The sequence below is a fragment of the Carassius auratus genome, linkage group LG48F, assembly GCF_003368295.1.
Source record: "Carassius auratus strain Wakin linkage group LG48F, ASM336829v1, whole genome shotgun sequence".
NCBI classification, from domain to species: Eukaryota; Metazoa; Chordata; class Actinopteri; order Cypriniformes; family Cyprinidae; genus Carassius; species Carassius auratus.
The window spans coordinates 557181-577647 of NC_039300.1; positions in this window are offsets into that span (position 1 = coordinate 557181).

Here is a 20467-nt window from a genome sequence, read left to right on the forward strand (position 1 = left end):
AATGAGTTTTTAAAGGGGACTGAAGCGATCACTAATTAATTAATCAAATATTTTTTTAGGGGGGCTGGGCATAAGTTTAGGGGGGCTGAAGCCCCCCTAAAAAGGGCCTAGCGACGCCCCTGATAGTGCTTCTGTTCAAATGAAGTGAAATCAAGCCCAAATCTGCTCAAAAGCTTTTCTCTCTATTAGAGAAAGCTGTTTCATTCAGTATTCAGTGCAAATCTTGCCAAACTGAAACATGCTTATGTCTTATGATAAAAAATGTTTTCTGCAATGCTGTAAGACAGTTTTTAATGTGTTAGAAGTTATATACACAAAAACTAATGTTAGGACTTCAATGATCAAGATTGTCAGTTTACAGCTTTCTGAGTCCAGTAATGTTGAAATAGTGCTTCTGTTCAAATGAAGTGAAATCAAGCCCAAATCTGCTCAAAAGCTTGTCTCTCTAATAGAGAAAACTGTTTCATTCAGTATTCAGTGCAAATCTTGCCAAACTGGTAGATGCTTATGCCATATGAAATACAATGTTTTCTGCAATGCTGGAAGACAATTTTTAATGTGTTAGAAGTTATATGCACAAAAACTAATGTTAGGACTTCAATGATCAAGATTGTCAGTTTACAGCTTTCTGAGTCCAGTAATGTTGAAATAGTGCTTCTGTTCAAATGAAGTGAAATCTAGCCCAAATCTGCTCAAATGCTTGTCTCTCTAATAGAGAAAGCTGTTTCATTCAGTATTCAGTGCAAATCTTGCCAAACTGAAAGATGTTTATGCCTTTTGAAATACAATGTTATCTGCAGTGCTGTAAGACAGTTTTTAATGTGTTTGAAGTTATATGCACAAAAACTAATGTTAGGACTTCAATGATCAAGATTGTCAGTTTACAGCTTTCTGAGTCCAGTAATGTTGAAATAGTGCTTCTGTTCAAATGAAGTGAAATCTAGCCCAAATCTGCTCAAAAGCTTGTCTCTCTATTAGAGAAAGCTGTTTCATTCAATATTTAGTGCAATCTTGCCAAACTGAAACATGCTTATGTCTTATGAAATAAAATGTTTTCTGCAATACTGTAAGAAAGTTTTTAATGTGTTAAAAGTTATATGCACAAAAACTAATGTTAGGACTTCAATGATCAAGATTGTCAGTTTACAGCTTTCTGAGTCCAGTAATGTTGAAATAGTGCTTCTGTTCAAATGAAGTGAAATCAAGCTCAAATCTGCTCAAAAGCTTTTCTCTCTATTAAAGAAAGCTGTTTCATTCAATATTCAGTGCAAATCTTGCCAAACTGAAACATGCTTATGTCTTATGAAATAAAATGTTTTCTGCAATGCTGTAAGACAGTTTTTAATGTGTTAGAAGTTATATGCACAAAAACTAATGTTAGGACTTCAATGATCAAGATTGTCAGTTTACAGCTTTCTGAGTCCAGTAATGTTGAAATAGTGCTTCTGTTCAAATGAAGTGAAATCTAGCCCAAATCTGCTCAAAAGCTTGTCTCTCTATTAGAGAAAGCTGTTTCATTCAGTATTCAGTGCAAATCTTGCCAAACTGATAGATGCTTATGCCTTATGAAGTACAATGTTTTCTGCAATGCTGTAAGACAGTTTTTAATGTGTTAGAAGTTATACGCACAAAAACTAATGTTAGGACTTCAATGATCAAGATTGTCAGTTTACAGCTTTCTGAGTCCAGTAATGTTGAAATAGTGCTTCTGTTCAAATGAAGTGAAATGAAGCCCAAATCTGCTCAAAAGCTTGTCTCTCTATTAGAGAAAGCAGTTTCATTCAATATTCAGTGCAAATCTTGCCAAACTGAAACATGCTTATGTCTTATGAAATAAAATGTTTTCTGCAATGCTGTAAGACAGTTTTTAATGTGTTAGAAATTATATGCACAAAAACTAATGTTAGGACTTCAATGATCAAGATTGTCAGTTTACAGCTTTCTGAGTCCAGTAATGTTGAAATAGTGCTTCTGTTCAAATGAAGTGAAATCAAGCCCAAATCTGCTCAAAAGCTTTTCTCTCTATTAGAGAAAGCTGTTTCATTCAGTATTCAGTGCAAATCTTGCCAAACTGAAAGATGCTTATGCCTTATGAAGTACAATGTTTTCTGCAATGCTGTAAGACAGTTTTTAATGTGTTAGAAGTTATATGCACAAAAACTAATGTTAGGACTTCAGTGATCAAGATTGTCAGTTTACAGCTTTCTGAGTCCAGTAATGTTGAAATAGTGCTTCTGTTCAAATGAAGTGAAATCTAGCCAAAATCTGCTCAAAAGCCTGTCTCTCTATTAGAGAAAGCTGTTTCATTCAGTATTCAGTGCAAATGTTGCCAAACTGAAACATGCTTATGTCTTATGAAATAAAATGTTTTCTGCAATGCTGTAAGAAAGTTTTTAATGTGTTAGAAGTTATATGCACAAAAACTAATGTTAGGACTTCAATGATCAAGATTTTCAGTTTACAGCTTTCTGAGTCCAGTAATGTTGAAATAGTGATTCTGTTCAAATGAAGTGAAATCAAGCCCAAATCTGCTCAAAAGCTTTTCTCTCTATTAGAGAAAGCTGTTTCATTCAATATTCAGAGCAAATCTTGCCAAACTGAAACATGCTTATGTCTTATGAAATAAAAAGTTTTCTGCAATGCTGTAAGACAGTTTTTAATGTGTTAGAAGTTATATGCACAAAAACTAATGTTAGGACTTCAATTATCAAGATTGTCAGTTTACAGCTTTCTGAGTCCAGTAATGTTGAAATAGTGCTTCTGTTCAAATGAAGTGAAATCAAGCCTAAATCTCCTCAAAAGCTTGTCTCTCTAATAGAGAAAGCTGTTTCATTCAGTATTCAGTGCAAATCTTGCCAAACTGGTAGATGCTTATGCCATATAAAATACAATGTTTTCTGCAATGCTGGAAGACAGTTTTTAATGTTTTAGAAGTTATATGCACAAAAACTAATGTTAGGACTTCAATGATCAAGATTGTCAGTTTACAGCTTTCTGAGTCCAGTAATGTTGAAATAGTGCTTCTGTTCAAATGAAGTGAAATCAAGCCTAAATCTCCTCAAAAGCTTGTCTCTCTAATAGAGAAAGCTGTTTCATTCAGTATTCAGTGCAAATCTTGCCAAACTGAAAGATGCTTATGCCATATAAAATACAATGTTTTCTGGAATGCTGGAAGACAGTTTTTAATGTTTTAGAAGTTATATGCACAAAAACTAATGTTAGGACTTCAATGATCAAGATTGTCAGTTTACAGCTTTCTGAGTCCAGTAATGTTGAAATAGTGCTTCTGTTCAAATGAAGTGAAATCAAGCCTAAATCTCCTCAAAAGCTTGTCTCTCTAATAGAGAAAGCTGTTTCATTCAGTATTCAGTGCAAATCTTGCCAAACTGAAACATGCTTATGCCATATAAAATACAATGTTTTCTGCAATGCTGGAAGACAGTTTTTAATGTGTTAGAAGTTATATGCACAAAAACTAATGTTAGGACTTCAATGATCAAGATTGTCAGTTTACAGCTTTCTGAGTCCAGTAATGTTGAAATAGTGCTTCTGTTCAAATGAAGTGAAATCAAGCCCAAATCTGCTCAAAAGCTTTTCTCTCTATTAGAGAAAGCTGTTTCATTCAATATTCAGTGCAAATCTTGCCAAACTGAAACATGCTTATGTCTTATGAAATAAAATGTTTTCTGCAATGCTGTAAGACAGTTTTTAATGTGTTAGAAGTTATATGCACAAAAACTAATGTTAGGACTTCAATGATCAAGATTGTCAGTTTACAGCTTTCTGAGTCCAGTAATGTTGAAATAGTGCTTCTGTTCAAATGAAGTGAAATCTAGCCCAAATCTGCTCAAAAGCTTGTCTCTATATTAGAGAAAGCTGTTTCATTCAGTATTCAGTGCAAATCTTGCCAAACTGATAGATGCTTATGCCTTATGAAATACAATGTTTTCTGCAATGCTGTAAGACAGTTTTTAATGTGTTAGAAGTTATATGCACAAAAACTAATGTTAGGACTTCAATGATCAAGATTGTCAGTTTACAGCTTTCTGAGTCCAGTAATGTTGAAATAGTGCTTCTGTTCAAATGAAGTGAAATGAAGCCCAAATCTGCTCAAAAGCTTGTCTCTCTATTAGAGAAAGCAGTTTCATTCAATATTCAGTGCAAATCTTGCCAAACTGAAACATGCTTATGTCTTATGAAATAAAATGTTTTCTGCAATGCTGTAAGACAGTTTTTAATGTGTTAGAAGTTATATGCACAAAAACTAATGTTAGGACTTCAATGATCAAGATTGTCAGTTTACAGCTTTCTGAGTCCAGTAATGTTGAAATAGTGCATCTGTTCAAATGAAGTGAAATCAAGCCCAAATCTGCTCAAAAGCTTGTCTCTCTATTAGAGAAAGCTGTTTCATTCAGTATTCAGTGCAAATCTTGCCAAACTGATAGATGCTTATGCCTTATGAAGTACAATGTTTTCTGCAATGCTGTAAGACAGTTTTTAATGTGTTAGAAGTTATACGCACAAAAACTAATGTTAGGACTTCAATGATCAAGATTGTCAGTTTACAGCTTTCTGAGTCCAGTAATGTTGAAATAGTGCTTCTGTTCAAATGAAGTGAAATGAAGCCCAAATCTGCTCAAAAGCTTGTCTCTCTATTAGAGAAAGCAGTTTCATTCAATATTCAGTGCAAATCTTGCCAAACTGAAACATGCTTATGTCTTATGAAATAAAATGTTTTCTGCAATGCTGTAAGACAGTTTTTAATGTGTTAGAAATTATATGCACAAAAACTAATGTTAGGACTTCAATGATCAAGATTGTCAGTTTACAGCTTTCTGAGTCCAGTAATGTTGAAATAGTGCTTCTGTTCAAATGAAGTGAAATCAAGCCCAAATCTGCTCAAAAGCTTTTCTCTCTATTAGAGAAAGCTGTTTCATTCAATATTCAGTGCAAATCTTGCCAAACTGAAGGATGCTTATGCCTTATGAAATACAATGTTTTTGCAATGATCTAAGAATGTTTTTTTTATGTGTTAGAAGTTATATGCACAAAAACTTATGTTTGAGCTTCAATGCTCAAGATTGTCAGTTTACAGGTTTCTGAGAGCAGTAATGTTGAAATACTGCTTCTGTTCAAATGAAGTGAAATCTAGCCCAAATCTGCTCAAAAGCTTTTCTCTCTATTAGGGAAGCTGTTTCATTCAATATTCAGTGCAAATCTTGCCAAACTGAAGGATGCTTATGCCTTATGAAATACAATGTTTATTGCAATGCTGTAAGACTGTTTTTAATGTGTTAGAAGTTACATGCACAAAAACTTATGTTTGAGCTTCAATGCTCAAGATTGTCAGTTTACAGGTTTCTGACAGCAGTAATGTTGAAATAGTGCTTCTGTTCTAATGAAGTGAAATCTAGCCCAAATCTGCTCAAAAGCTGGTCTTTCTGTGAGAGTAACCTGCTTCATTCAATATTCAGTGCAAATCTTGCCAAACTGAAGGATGCTTATGCCTTATGAAATACAATGTTTTTGCAATGCTGCTCTCAGAAACCTGTAAACTGACAATCTTGAACATTGAAGCTCAAACATAAGTTTTTGTGCATATAACTTCTAACACATTAAAAACAGTCTTACAGCATTGCAAAAACATTGTATTTCATAAGGCATAAACATCCTTCAGTTTGGCAAGATTTGCACTGAATTTTGAATGAAGCAGGTTACTCTCACAGAAAGACCAGCTTTTGAGCAGATTTGGGCTAGATTTCACTTCATTTGAACAGAAGCACTATTTCAACATTACTGGTCTCAGAAACCTGAAAACTGACAATCTTGAGAACTGAAGCTCAAACATAAGTTTTTGTGCATATAACTTCTAACACATTAAAAACAGTCTTACAGCATTGCAAAAACATTGTATTTCATAAGGCATAAGCATCCTTCAGTTTGGCAATATTTGCACTGAATATTGAATGAAACAGCTTTCTCTAATAGAGAGAAAAGCGTTTGAGCAGATTTGGGCTAGATTTCACTTCATTTGAACAGAAGCAGTGTAACGGATATGCAGATCATCGATTCGTGTGTTTAATTCAGATTTTCCAAATGAAACCCTTTTTGCACTAAATGCCTGGACCTGGCGCCAGCCTGGCTGGACTTAAATTAATTTACGATACCCGTGCAAGCCTCAAAGGAGAAATGAAAACCCCCAACCAAATTCCCGAAGACGAAGGAAACCTTTCTTAGAAGTTCCTTACTTTCATAATTGTATTAATAATATGTATTTTAAATATGTTTATGGATTGCATAAAATGGTTAATCCTTGTTATGTGAAGAGTATAAGTTGCTAGCTTATACTTTAGGAAATGTCTCTCCCCACTTTAACTTTCTCAAAGAGAGCCATGTTTCTGTAACCCCCACCCCTGCAGGTCGTAAAACTTTATGACCACCCTGGACAACAGGACAGGAGATAAGCCAAATCAATGGTTTAATTTCCTTATGCATTCTAAACTTACCTTTTTGTTTTTATGTTTTCTAAATGTATTACGTATTTCTTTTGCGGTGCATTAGAGGTTTCCCATATAAATTGGGACTATCTGCAGTGTTATCATGTGTTAATCAAATCTTTAAATATGTGTAATTCTGCATTTGAATGTAATTTCATGTTTTGATCACTTATACATATTATGTTTAGTATCGTTGTGATCGTCATGTTCTGACAAACCCATTTATCTAGAGCAAAGTAATGAAAAATGTATTTTAATCTGGAATTACAAACTTCCTAGAACTCCCAGATGAACTCGGAGGAGCCCTAAATCATCAGGGGGTTGTCTCCACAGAGAAAAAGGAACTTTTCCCTCCACTGCAGATCGCGGACATTCATTGGATGTTCCCTCGAAAAAGGGGCGTGAACCATTTCAAGCTATAAGAATCGACCGAACAAGGTCCGCCCTCTCTTCTTCTCCTTCTCCGTCCTTGGACACGCTGCTCTCCAACGTTGCTTCCGCACGGCCTTAGGCCACACTCATAGAACATGAGCGATGTTCCTCTGATTCAGTTAAAAAGGCCTTGCTTATTAAATATCGTTATTGAATTTGTGGTAAACCACATGATAGTCAAAAAAATAAACGATAAAAACTCCTGGTCTAAAATTGGCTTTGCTACCCGATTTTTAAACCTAACACATTTAAATCATAAGTGCTATTTTGATAAATGTTTATTGGAGTCAACAGTTGGAAAATTCCTGTTTTTGTTACATTTGTGTTTTGGAAGTGAACGGATCCTTCCTTCACCCTATGTTAATATAGCACCTCAGAGATTAAAACCTTTAGTTTGTTACTTGTGATTTTTGATGCAGAAAATCAGCCTGACAAACGATCAGATAATTTCTAAGTCACATTGAAATTGTAATTCCGCTATCTAAACACCAGAGGGAATGCATGGGTTAGAAATTTCAGGGTACGCCCTGCTTTCTGATTCCAGCTTGCATGAGTGCAAAGCCGCCATCCTGTGGCCGTTTCAGATAATGCGCCCTGATTGCTAATTGATAATCCCCTGTGATGTATTTGAATTAGATGTCTAAATTCTCGATAATTATTTGCATTTACGTATCCAGACCAGATGGTGGATCAGCACCTAGAAAGGACCTCTACTGCCCTGAAAGACAGCGGAGACCAGGACAACTAGAGCCCCAGATACAGATCCCCTGTAAAGACCTTGTCTCAGACGACCACCGGGACAAGACCACATGAAACAGATGATTCTTCTGCACAATCTGACTTTGCTGCAGCCTGGAATTGAACTACTTTTTTTCGTCTGGTCAGAGGAGAACTGACCCCCCAACTGAGCCTGGTTTCTCCCAAGGTTTTTTTCTCCATTCTGTCACCGATGGAGTTTCGGTTCCTTGCCGCTGTCGCCTCTGGCTTGCTTAGTTGGGGTCACTTCATCTACAGTGATATCATTGACTTGATTGCAAGTAAAAACAGACACTATTTCAACTGAACAGAGATGACATAACTGAATTCAATGATGAACTGCCTTTAACTATCATTTTGCATTATTGAGACACTGTTTTCCAAATGAATGTTGTTCAGTGCTTTGACGCAATGTATTTTGTTTAAAGCACTATATAAATAAAGGTGATTGATTGATTGATTGATTTACAGCTTTGTTCGTGCGAATATTATTACAGGGAAACAAAAGAATGTTCCCTGGCTTTGACTGTTTACATTTACTTTGAGTTTGGTTCAAACATGAGTTGAATTAAAATGTAATTGTTAATAGTGGAAATCTAGATGTGTCAGGTCAACTACGGTTTGACCCAATTAGAAGGTAAGCCATCTAGTGGCAGTCTCCTGTTAAATCGACTAACAGACCTCAGTTTTTTCCATTCTGTTTTGAATTGCATGTCCACTTTTACCCTTTTTGATTAATCTCACCCTGTTTGATTAATTTCATGATCATTAATGATAACTTACAAGCTATCATGGGTTATTATAGGATATTATTCAGATTTTCCTTTTAATTCATACATGCTTATTTTAAATTTTGATTTAAACCAGTTTTGAATTTTTAATTTGAATTAAGTTTTCTGCTCAGCAGGTTAAAGACAGAGAAACAGTACTTCCCCCCCTTGTGGTGAAAACCAGCTACTCCTTCTCCCTTGTTTCATTCCTGTCTTTTAATTTGATGTTTATTATTTTTCTTCTCTCTTTTGACTTAGGTTATTTTGATAATTACCATTATTATCATAATTCCTTTGTTTTGTTTTATTATTATTAGGTAAAGCTGTTACCTTTCCTCTCTACATATATAGTTTCTCAATTGATGTTAAACAAACCAAACCTTAATTAACTTTAAGTTTCCTTTGTTCATCTTTTGTGTATTTGATTGTAGAACTCCCTCGGTGATTGGACAGTCATCTCAGGTTTCCAGTGAGCAAGGCTGCCCGACCGGTGTTACCGATACTGGCTGCGAGTGAAACTCGGTTCCTCTTGTCTCAAGAGACATCAGCAATTTTGGCACTCCAAAGGTTGTGCTAAAAGTCACAAGCCGTTCGAGACGGCGCCACACCAGAGTAACGGAGGACCGGGGACACTGCGGTTGAGTGTTTGGGGAGCACCGGAGAGGTTGACCAAGCCACTGGTTCCCACCTGAATGACTTCAATTCAACCAGGTGAACCAAAAGTGATAAAACCTATCCACTTATTATAAGCCACAGAATATTAGATATTCCCCCGGATATATTTTAAGTGTTTGACCCTTTTGCTTCTTTAAGCCACACCATATCTCTAGGTTTCCTACCCAGATAGCCCACTCACCTGTTGGCCCTATCTTAAAACCTAGCAGTAGGCTTAGGCCTCCTCAATCTCACTAACACACTGGGCCCTATCTTGCACCCAGCGCAATTGACTTTGTACACCGACGCATGTGTCATTCCTATTTTGCACCCGCGCAAAGCACGCTTTTCCCTCCACAGAGGCACGTCGCTAAACTAGTGAATGAACTTGCGCTCCCTGGGCGGTTCAGCGCAAAAAAGGAGGCGTGTTCCGGCACAAACAATCCCTGGTGCTATTTTGCTGTTCCATTAAACAATTGCGCCACTGACCAGAAAAAACCTAGTCTAAAGTCAGTGGCGCGTTGCGCGTTGTTCATTATGCTATTTTAAGGGCGCATGCTTGACAATAATGTAGGCTATAGCGTGCACAACGCGCATACACTTTGCTCATGTAATCTACACAGATGCAACAGTTGCAAATCATAAATTGGTACACTAAAAAATATTAACACGTGCGATGACGGAAATCATTGTGGTGTGCCACGAAGATGTGAACAAAATAGGCATAAGTCTAGCTTACAAATTATTCAGGCTAATTTTAATAGGCTAATTAAGGATCAGACCTGTTGGCCAAATAGTGGCAAGACATGTGTATATAAGGACATCTGACAAATTGTGGCTATTTCCTCCCACGCCTGTTTAACCGACGCTATTTTGGGTGGGTTTCTCCCATCCCCATACAACACAACTTCTCTGCCTTTCACTGCTCTTACAAGAACATCAGTCTCCTGGCTGTGAACCGCTCCTGGCGTGCGCCTGGTAAATACGCCATAACAATAGCAATCCATAATGGAACTTGCGCACCTGCTTTTAAAGGGAATGTTGGATGAAGTTCTGATTGGTTTATTTCACGTTACGCCCAAACCACACCTATGAATAATGAAGCTACTTCAGACCAACCCATTTTAGATTTGCGCCGGGCGCAAGAGCCATTTATCCCGCCGGGAAAATAGCAACAGCGCCGAGACCCACCCACAAACTTACTTGCGCTTCGCGCTTTGACACTTGCATTTCAGATCGTTAAAATAGGGCCCACTGTGTTTCTATTGTTTTTATCTCATTTCAAGTGTTGTTTCACTTTGATCTTTTTCTACCCTCTGTTCTGTTGTGATTTGTTTCTTTCATTTCACATAGAGACAGTAACCTGTGAGCCACCAACACGAAGTTAAATCATAGAGTAACCAGCAGCCGGTGTCATCACACGACCCGCTAGGCTACTGCCTGTCAAATCTCCATTTCAGGTCCTTCGTTGACCCAAGTTAATTGGCTACTTAACTGTCTGTCTGTTTGCATCAGTTAGCCCCAAAATTCTCATAAACGGCACAGCCCGTATGAATATAGCTTGTTAAGCGTAGAACGAACTTGCATTGGTCTTTTTGTGTGTGTGTGCTGTGCTTCTCTCACCGACAGAGAATCAGGATGTTCCAGGCATCCAGTCCAGCAGTCCACGGGGGCCACCTCTCGACATGGTTGAAAGCAGTGACAACCCCCTTCCTGCCCAAGGACGCCAGTAACCTGCAGCACCCAGAGCAACTAGACACAGAGCTAGATGAACTGATGGCACGCGATCCAAACCAAAGCGACTACTACAGAGAACTCGCCAGGATCTTCGGAAGCCTAGTTCACATTCTCGTCGCCCAGGCACGGCTCGGTGAACGGAGCAACATCGCGGAGGAGGCCCCAACCCAGAGTCATCTTGATCAGCTCCTCCTCGAGACCCAGAACCAGCGCGAGAAAGAGGACGACACAGATCCAGAGCTACAGAAAGGAGTTGAAAGACTTTACAATGCCCTGCAAGATCTTCGCCTCGACACAGATCAAAGAGAACAGCTGGAGAGAGAAGCCCGAAAAGACCTCAACAAAAAACTCCAGCAAGGTGGCGCTCTCCTAAAAAGAGCAGAGACTGAACTGAAAGAAAGAGACTATAAAACCTGGGCCTGCAAAACACACTTGCAAGCGGCCCGAGCTAAATTCAACAAGCTTACTCTGCAGAGAGACAAGCTCCAAGATGAACTTGACACTGTTCACACAGAACTGAGACAATCTCACAGATTACAGAGTGGCTGGATCGGAGAAACGCACACCACAAAGCTTCTCCTGGCCCGCCACTCCAACCCTTTCAGCCAAGAACCCAGAGCTGAAAAAGGGGGTGTAAGCTCACGGCTCAAGAAATCACCAGCCAGCTTACAAGAACACCTGTCAACAACGGAGGGAAGAGAACCCTTCCAGAGAGGGCATGTCACCAAACCCTGCACTGCTCACAGAGAACTTCACAAGCTAGCCGGAAGCATCTCTACATTCAATCCAGATTCTGCAGGAGGACATGACGTGCATGCTTCTTTACAAGCCATTGACTTTCATTTGCAAACTGTCGCCAACATGACAGATGTGAACACATTGTACCTGTTAAAAATCACGTCCAGCCGTGATGTGCATTGCTTTCTGGATCGTCAACCAGAGACTGTCAAAGCGTACTACCAGCAACTGCTACAGACTTTGATTCTTGAATTCTCTGATCCAAACTCAGACCGTGGGCTCCTTATTGCTATGGACCTCAAACAGGGCCGATTTGAAAACCCACAGACTTTCTGTAGTCAGCTACGAAAAGCCTACTTCGGAGCATGCAACGAACCAGGTATGGAACAGGATGTCAACTTAACAACTCTGTTCCTCCTAAACCTACATGCCAGTTGGAGTTTTCATCTCAGAGTCCCAGCGTGTCCACGTAACAGGACTACACAAGTGTTACGGAACTTAGCCCACAAAGCTTGCACCAAGCAAAAGACTATTGGTGAAGAGACTGTGAAAAACTCCAAAGTCTCTGTCTCTGAGCACTGCTTGGAGTTAACCCTAGATGGCGCCCTACAACGCCACAGTCACAGACATTTTTACAGAGAGTCAATACCGTTCCAAGCCAGCAGAGGACAACACAGTGCAGCCACGTCTGAGACAGCAGAGATCTTGAGGGTGCTGAAAGTGCTTCTTCACATGAAAACTCACAAGGAAGATGAGCCAAGCACCCAGAACACTGCCCGTCATCTACAAACCACAAAGCTAACTGTTACAGCACAAAGTGACAACAACACCCAAGCTCCACAGTCAACAGCTGCACACCCTGAACGAGACAGCACAGGTCCTCACACCAGGTACCACAAACACAAGGTACCAGAAAATGCTGTTTTGACTACCTGCCTTCGCAGCGAGCTACACAAGACCGGTCCTCACCACCCACCGATCGTCACACCTGCCCTGATGGCAACATTCCTGGGCAGCCTTGTCAAAAAGGGGGTGGGCCGAAAATGAGTCAACAGAGAAGACCTGATCGACACAGGATTAAACCTGACGGTGATCTCATCTAACCTTTTCAAAAGACTCCAATTTGAAGCTAAGAGACAAGATCGAACTCTTACACCTCAAACTTATGAACTGAATGTACAGGTGTACAGACAGGATGACATCCAGTTTGAACAGGTTGTTTCCATTCACCTGACAATCGTTCCGATGAGTCTAATACATCCCATGTATGTCCCACCAATGAAAACTCATACATTGCTCATCGACAAAGACCTGCTAGAACACTTTGACCCTTTTCTGAACTTCAAACAGCTAAAAGACTTTGCTCAAGTGCGAGAACCTTTTTCTCTCCAGCCACACAGGTTGCTAGAGCCAGACTGTCAGGTCGCAGAAGTCACGGGAACTCCCACAGAGCCAGACGGTCAGGTCACAGAGGTCACGGGAACCCCAACAGCCAGCCATGAGTACAACGCCCTAACGACAGGCTCAAGTTCATGCCTCTGTACCTTAGTCAACAAACAGGGTACGGTGGTACCAGCTTATACCAAAGGGGTCGCTGCTCGGCTCAACCTGCAATGTGGTCAAACCTTACACCACACGCTGGGTTTCTTCCAACCCTCACCTGAATGTGTGGAACTCGGACTCACACTTGCAAACAACAAGCATGTCAAACACCAACACCTGTTACAGCAAGGTGATAACATCACAAAAACACACAATGTGATCGTGTACTGGAAGAAGGTAAAAGGACACTCGAAGCTACCAAGTCTAGACAAGGACTTTAAAGATCACACTGACACCCTTGCCAAAACTGGCACACTAAACAACATTCTGTGGTCACTCCCAACCCTCCCACCCACATTCAAGGTTGAAGTGATTACACACAGCATAAGAACTTTACTAGCTAAACTGCCTACCTCAGAATCACTTACGCTGGCTCCGTTGTCTACACAGACCAACATAGCAGACATGCGTGCTTCTGAAAACTCGATAATGACTTTGCTTTACCCCCTCTCAGACCCCTCCATCCACCCTGGCAACCAGTCTACTGTCACTGGCAACCAAAGCCCCAGACCACTACATGATACACAAACCATGCTGCGTGCACAGAACAATATTGTGGGTTGTGCACCGTCTGACATCACAATGCCAGGGCTTGTAATGCCACGGAGCAAAAGGGGGATAATGCCAATATATTTCCATGACGCAGCATGTGCTGCACCACGCAGCACCAGAGCCACTGACAAAACACTGAAGCAAGTGTCATGCCAGCAGCACGATGTGGCAAAACATGGGCGAGGGCGAGCTAAACCCAGTCGCCGCCCACTAAGCAAAGAGGCTGCCCTATCCAACCAAAGACAGCCCTCGTTTGTTTCTTCCTCCCCTTTCTCTCTCTCTCTCCCTATTATCTGTACCAGGATGCTGCTGTTGTTTGCCGTGCCGTGCTGTCAGCCAAAGAGAGGACAGCTGCCACCGAGAAAACCGCTGAGACTCCTGACTACTGATGACAGGGCACATTACCCCAGCACTGTAACCGAATACAGCTGTACAAGGTTCCGATGGAAAGAGCAAAAAGCCCCAGACCACTACATGATACACAAACCATGCTGCATGCACAGAACAATATTGTGGGTTGTGCACCGTCTGACATCACAATGCCAGGGCTTGTAATGCCACGGAGCAAAAGGGGGATAATGCCAATATATTTCCATGACGCAGCATGTGTTGCACCACGCAGCACCAGAGCCACTGACAAAACACTGAAGCAAGTGTCATGCCAGCAGCACGATGTGGCAAAACATGGGCGAGGGCGAGCTAAACCCAGTCGCCGCCCACTAAGCAAAGAGGCTGCCCTATCCAACCAAAGACAGCCCTCGTTTGTTTCTTTCTCCCCTTTCTCTCTCTCTCTCCCTATTATCTGTACCAGGATGCTGCTGTTGTTTGCCGTGCCGTGCTGTCAGCCAAAGAGAGGACAGCTGCCACCGAGAAAACCGCTGAGACTCCTGACTACTGATGACAGGGCACATTACCCCAGCACTGTAACCAGATACAGCTGTACAAGGTTACGATGGAAAGAGGACTCCCTCACTCACACTGAGGCCGATGTCAAACACCTGTTCAGCCAACATGAGAAAGTGACGGTTACACAAATGGAGTTAGGTGGACACCACCACCGCTCCAAACAGTTCCCGGGAGCTTTGCTTAGAGCCGCTGCTGCTGCCAGAATGTTTAACATTGTTATGTCCAGTGTCAATGCAGCGAACCAGACTGTAAACTCCTTGAAACCACTGTTTACTGTCTTCCAGAAGAACTTTACCCAGACTCAGCTGTTTACAGCATTAACAACAGACATGCTGTCGGAGGTTAGCTCCTCCAATGACAGCCTAACCACGAGTAAAACCCCACCATACATGACACCCTTAAGCCTTGTGTTAACTGTGCTGTCTTACGCCATCACCATGCCAGCTGACCTGCGACAAATACATCTGGCCAACTCTCTGGATAGCGCCTTCCTACGGCACGTCAACCCCAAACAGAGAGAAGTGAACGTGCTCCTGAACCAACCCATCAGCGAGTCAAGCCAAGTCTACAGACCTAAAGACATTGTCAGTGTCAGGATGTGGAAAAGCAACACCCACACCAAAACACACATTCCAAATGTGGTGGCCTACCACGACAGTGACACACAGCTGTACCTGGCCCCAAACATGCACATGTGTGCTTTGTCCAAAGACATTCATTATCTCTGCCTTAGCAAACCCTTCCTCAGACACAACTCTGAAGGAATCTGCGAGCTGCAACCCTGGGTCAGCGATACGCGCTGCCCTGCCGAAGCCAAGCCTCGTACACAAGTCACAGAAACGCAAGCAGAGATTGTGGGTAACAGATGGCTCGTCAACACTCCTGTGCGCTCAGCTACACTGACCTATGACCAGCATGACACCGCCACCCGTGCCAACCTGCTTGACCAAGCACTGAAAGGTACCACCCAACACATTGACATTACTCCTGTCGACACAGCCCTCCAAGCACTGTCTCGACAGCCCATTCTGAACCAGTCATCTGCGGTCCTAGCCTGGACTGCTGCCGACACTGCACGGGGCATCTCCACTGTCATTGGTCCCGCCCTGACTCTTGGCGTGACCTTCATCCTATACAGGATACTCAACGAGATGCAAACCTCTACATCCAAACTCACGACAACTGTGGCTGGAGGTCTACTGATGTAGACTGATGTTACATTAGTTGTGTCTAATGTTCAGGAGGGGGGAGCCGTTATTGAGACGGAGAAGCATTTAAACGATGCTCTCGATGTTGAGCTACAGCCTGCTGTGGAGAGCGTAGGTGACGTCATTCCAATGGAAACAGTGCAGGCAGATTTTAAAGTCCCGTTAAAGAGGAGGAAGCCTGGTAGAACTGGGATTGATAGACACGCAAAAAAATCAGATAAAAGTGAGTTGTATGAAGATACGGAAAGTGATAGTACATCATCTGATTCAAGTGTTTGTCTTTCTCAGAGTGATTTTTCTGGTCATTACGAGGTTGATGATATTAAACTGTTTCTTAGAGCTACTAAGAATAAGAGGGGTGTGTGCATTGATGAATTTTTTCCTAATACAGAGCAGTTTGTTGAGAATACGAAGGCTTTCATGATGGAGGGATCCTTTACAAATAAAGAGGTCTACAGGTTAAAAAAAATAGTGAGGAAACTTAACTCTGAGCGTAGTAATGAGGATAGGGGGGAAACCTAATTCCATGGCTTCTAGTGGGTTTTTTTTGTGGACATTGTTTTTCTTTTTTTTCTTTTCTTTAAGCATGTGTCACGTTAATGTTGCTACTCTGAATGTGAATGGTGCCAGAGATATGTATAAAAGAGCAGCATTATTTGAAATAATTAATCAGAAAAAATTTGATGTTATGCTGTTACAAGAGACACATACTGATGTTATTAATGCTGCTGATTGGGCAGTGGAATGGAATGGGGTTGCTGTTCTAAGTCACAATACCACAATTAGTGGTGGAGTCGCTGTTCTCTTCGCTAAGGGTTTCAGCCCACACTCTTATCAGGTTGAAGAGGTTATTAAAGGTAGACTTTTAAAAGTAAGAGCCTCTTTTGAAAATGTTGTTTTTGTTTTTATTTGTGTGTATATACCAACTTCAGCTGTTGAGAGAATGCTTTTTTTAAGTACTTTGTCTTCTATTTTACAAAATGTTGCTGATGACGAGTATTTTATTTTGGGTGGTGATTTTAATTGCACAGAGTCTAATCTGGACAGAAATCATGTGGAACCTCATGTACCCTCACGTCAGTCTTGTTCAGTTAAAAAAAAACACATGAATTAATTGATATTTGGAGGCAGCTTAATGGAGAACAAAGGCAATACACTTGGTCTCATGTTCGTGGTAACACAATTTCTTTAGCAAGACTGGATAAGTTTTAAGTTTTTAAACATCATGGGAGTATTGTTGAGAGCTGTTTTATTATTCCATCGGGTCTTTCAGATCATAGTATGGTGCAGTGTGGTATCTGTTTAAATTCTATCAAGCCAAAGAGTGCCTATTGGCACTTAAATACCACTTTATTGGATGACAAGTGTTTTAGGGAAAGTTTTAAGTATTTTTGGAGCATGTTTAAAACTACAAAGAATTATTTTAGAACACTGCAGCAATGGTGGGACTTTGGGAAAGTTCAGATAAAGCAACTATGTCAACAATACTCTCAGAACGTCACTAGAAAGGTAACCCTGAGTTTGAGCTCCTTAGAGACTGATATTTTAAAATTGCTAGAATTGGCTCACTTGCCTGAGGTGGAGTCTCTTATAAAAAATAAGACGACTCATCTATCTGACCTTTTAGGGCTTAAAACGCAGGGTGCTCTGGTCAGGTCACGTTTTCTAAGCATAAATGAAATGGATGTACCATCAAGGTTTTTCTTTAGCTTGGAAAAGAAAAATGGGCAGAATAGAGTTATTCATGCCTTACGTTCTGAATCTGGAGCATTGTTGACTGACCCTAAGGATATCCGTAAGAGAGCAGCTAATTTTTATGAGTGTTTATATAAAAATGAACTGAGTCCAGACTATAGGTGTGACAGTGCTTTTTAAAAAAATCTTCCTCAAGTGGCGGAGGAAGTCAACGCAAAGATCTCAGGTGCTGTGACCATGGAGGAACTGGTTAAAGCCCTCCAAGGTATGGCGCTGGGAAAAGCACCAGGGATTGATGGTCTGCCTGTTGACTTTTATAAGTCCCTTTGGTCAGAGATTGGAGAGGACTTGCTAGAGGTACTGAATGACAGTTTAGCCAAAGGGTTTCTGCCATTGAGTTGCCGCAGAGCTGTCCTGACTCTCCTACCCAAGAAGGGTGATCTGACGGACATCAGGTGCTGGTGACTGGTCTCCCTCCTGTGTGGCGACTACAAGCTGCTCTCTAAGGTCTTAGCAAATCGATTGGCAGAGGTTATGGACCAGGTAATTCATCCTGATCAGACATACTGCGTCCCCGGGAGGTCAATTTTTGATAATGTTTTTCTGATTCGTGACCTTCTTGATGTCTCTAAGAAGCTAAATCTAGATTATGGCCTTATATCATTAGATCAAGAGAAAGCTTTTGATCGCGTTGAGCACACTTATTTATGGAGAGTTCTGGAAGCCTTTGGTTTTTGCAAAACCTTTATAGATCAGGTGAAAGTTCTCTATAGTGACGTTCAGAGCATTCTCAAGGTTAATGGTGGTTTGTGTGCTCCTTTTAAAGCCTGCAGAGGTATTAGACAGGGGTGCTCCCTTTCTGGTATGCTCTATTCTTTGGCCATAGAGCCTTTATTACAACAAATTAGGTTGAAACTAGAGGGTATTTCTTTGCCATTGTGTAATTGCAACTTTTCATTATCAGCATATGCTGATGATTTAGTAGTAATGATTAGTAAGCAAAGTGATGTGCAGGTTTTATTCAAATTGCTTGCAGATTTTAAAACCTTGTCTTCCGCTAATGTAAACTGGAATAAGAGTGAAGCCCTTCTGATAGGAAGCTGGGAAGGTGGAAAACCACAACTCCCTTCTGGTTTACAGTGGGGAAAAGAAGGATTTAGATATTTGGGGTTTTTTCTGGGTGAGGAGACAGCAGTACAGAAAAACTGGGAAGGTTTAATTGAAAAAGTCAAAGGACGCCTAGACAAGTGGAAGCATTTGTCTCCAAAATTATCATATAGAGGACGCGTTTTAATTGTTAACAACTTGGTGGCGTCTTCCTTATGGTATAGGTTTGCCTGTGTAGATCCTCCTTTGCAATTACTTTTAAAAATTCAGACTCTCATGGTGAACTTTTTTTGGGGATAGGTTACACTGGGTTTCACAAAATGTATTGTTTTTGCCTAAGGAGGAGGGTGGACAAGGACTAATGCATCTTCAAAGCAGGATTGCAGCCTTTCGGTTGCAGTTTGTGCAAAGACTGCTGGATGGACCTTCAGACTGTAACTGGCGCGCTGTTTCATGCCTGATTCTACGGAGCTTTGCAGGTTTGGGACTTGACAAAGCACTTTTCCTAATGGATCCCCTAAAACTGGACACCTCTAAGTTGCCAATTTTTTATAAGAATACTTTTAAAGTTTGGAGTCTCTTTTTTGTCCAGCGTTCAGATAGCTCACCTTCTCTTTTCTGGTTACTGGAAGAGCCTTTAATCCATGGCGCCTGGTTGGATTTAATGGACAGTTCCTGTTTTCCTGGACTCAGTAGGGTGTTGGTGGGACATGACGTTCTCACTCTGAGTCAGCTACTGAGCATCGTGGGGCCAGATTTCAAGGATGAAGTAGCTCTAGCTCAACACTTGGGAATCAGGTCTATTCGTCTTGTTAACCAGTTGCTCATGAAATGGAAAGCTGCTCTTGAAACAACTGAAATGTAATTGTTAACGGAATATTGTGTAGGTTCTTGTGTTGCAAATCCCAAAGACTCCTTTCCTCGTTTATCTTTGGCTATAAATGTTGAAGGGATTATTTCCCCCTTTTTTAAAAATTCTGCATCTCTGTGTAAAGACTTTTTTTTAAGTACTGGTAAATCTTTGTACAGGTCTTGTGTTTTAGTGTTTAGCAAAAATGTCTTAAGTGCAAGAGTTGATACTCCCTGGCGTGATGTTTTTAAACTGGACGAAGGCGTAAAGCCTGAGTGGAGTTCTTTGTATAAACCACCGTTAACCAAGAGAACAGGTGATTTACAGTGGAAGATCATTCATGGTGCTGTTGCGGTTAACGCTTTTGTCTCAGTTTAAAACCCTGAAGTTGACTCTGGATGTCCTTTTTGCTCTACTAGAGAAACCATTTTTCATGTGTTCATGAATTGCTGTAGACTACAACCTTTGTTTGAAGTTGTAAGCGATGTTTTTATGAGGTGCAATGAGACCTTTTCTCTGGAGACGTTTATTTTGGGGTACAAGTATGTGAGGAAAAAAAGTGTTGTCTGTCAGCTTCTGAATTTTGTTCTAGGCCAAGCCAAGCTGGCCATTTATTTAAGTAGGAAAAAGAAAATAGAACAGAATCTTAATCAGAATATGGTTGCCTTGTTTTCTAACCTGGTGAAATCAAGAGTTATGGTAGATTTTTTATATTATAAGTCCATTGATGATTTTGTTACATTTGAATGTATTTGGTGCTACAAGGAGGCTCTGTGCTCTGTTTTTGAAGGCGAATTGATTTTTGTGATGTGATTTTTTTTTTCTTTTTTTTTTCTTTTATTTATTTTGTACATTTATACTATGGTGTAAAAGCCTGGTATGATAAATACTAGGTAATGTCTTGCACACTGTGTTGTAATAAAAGTTTTGTTAAAATCAAATCTCTCTCTCTCTCTCTCTCTC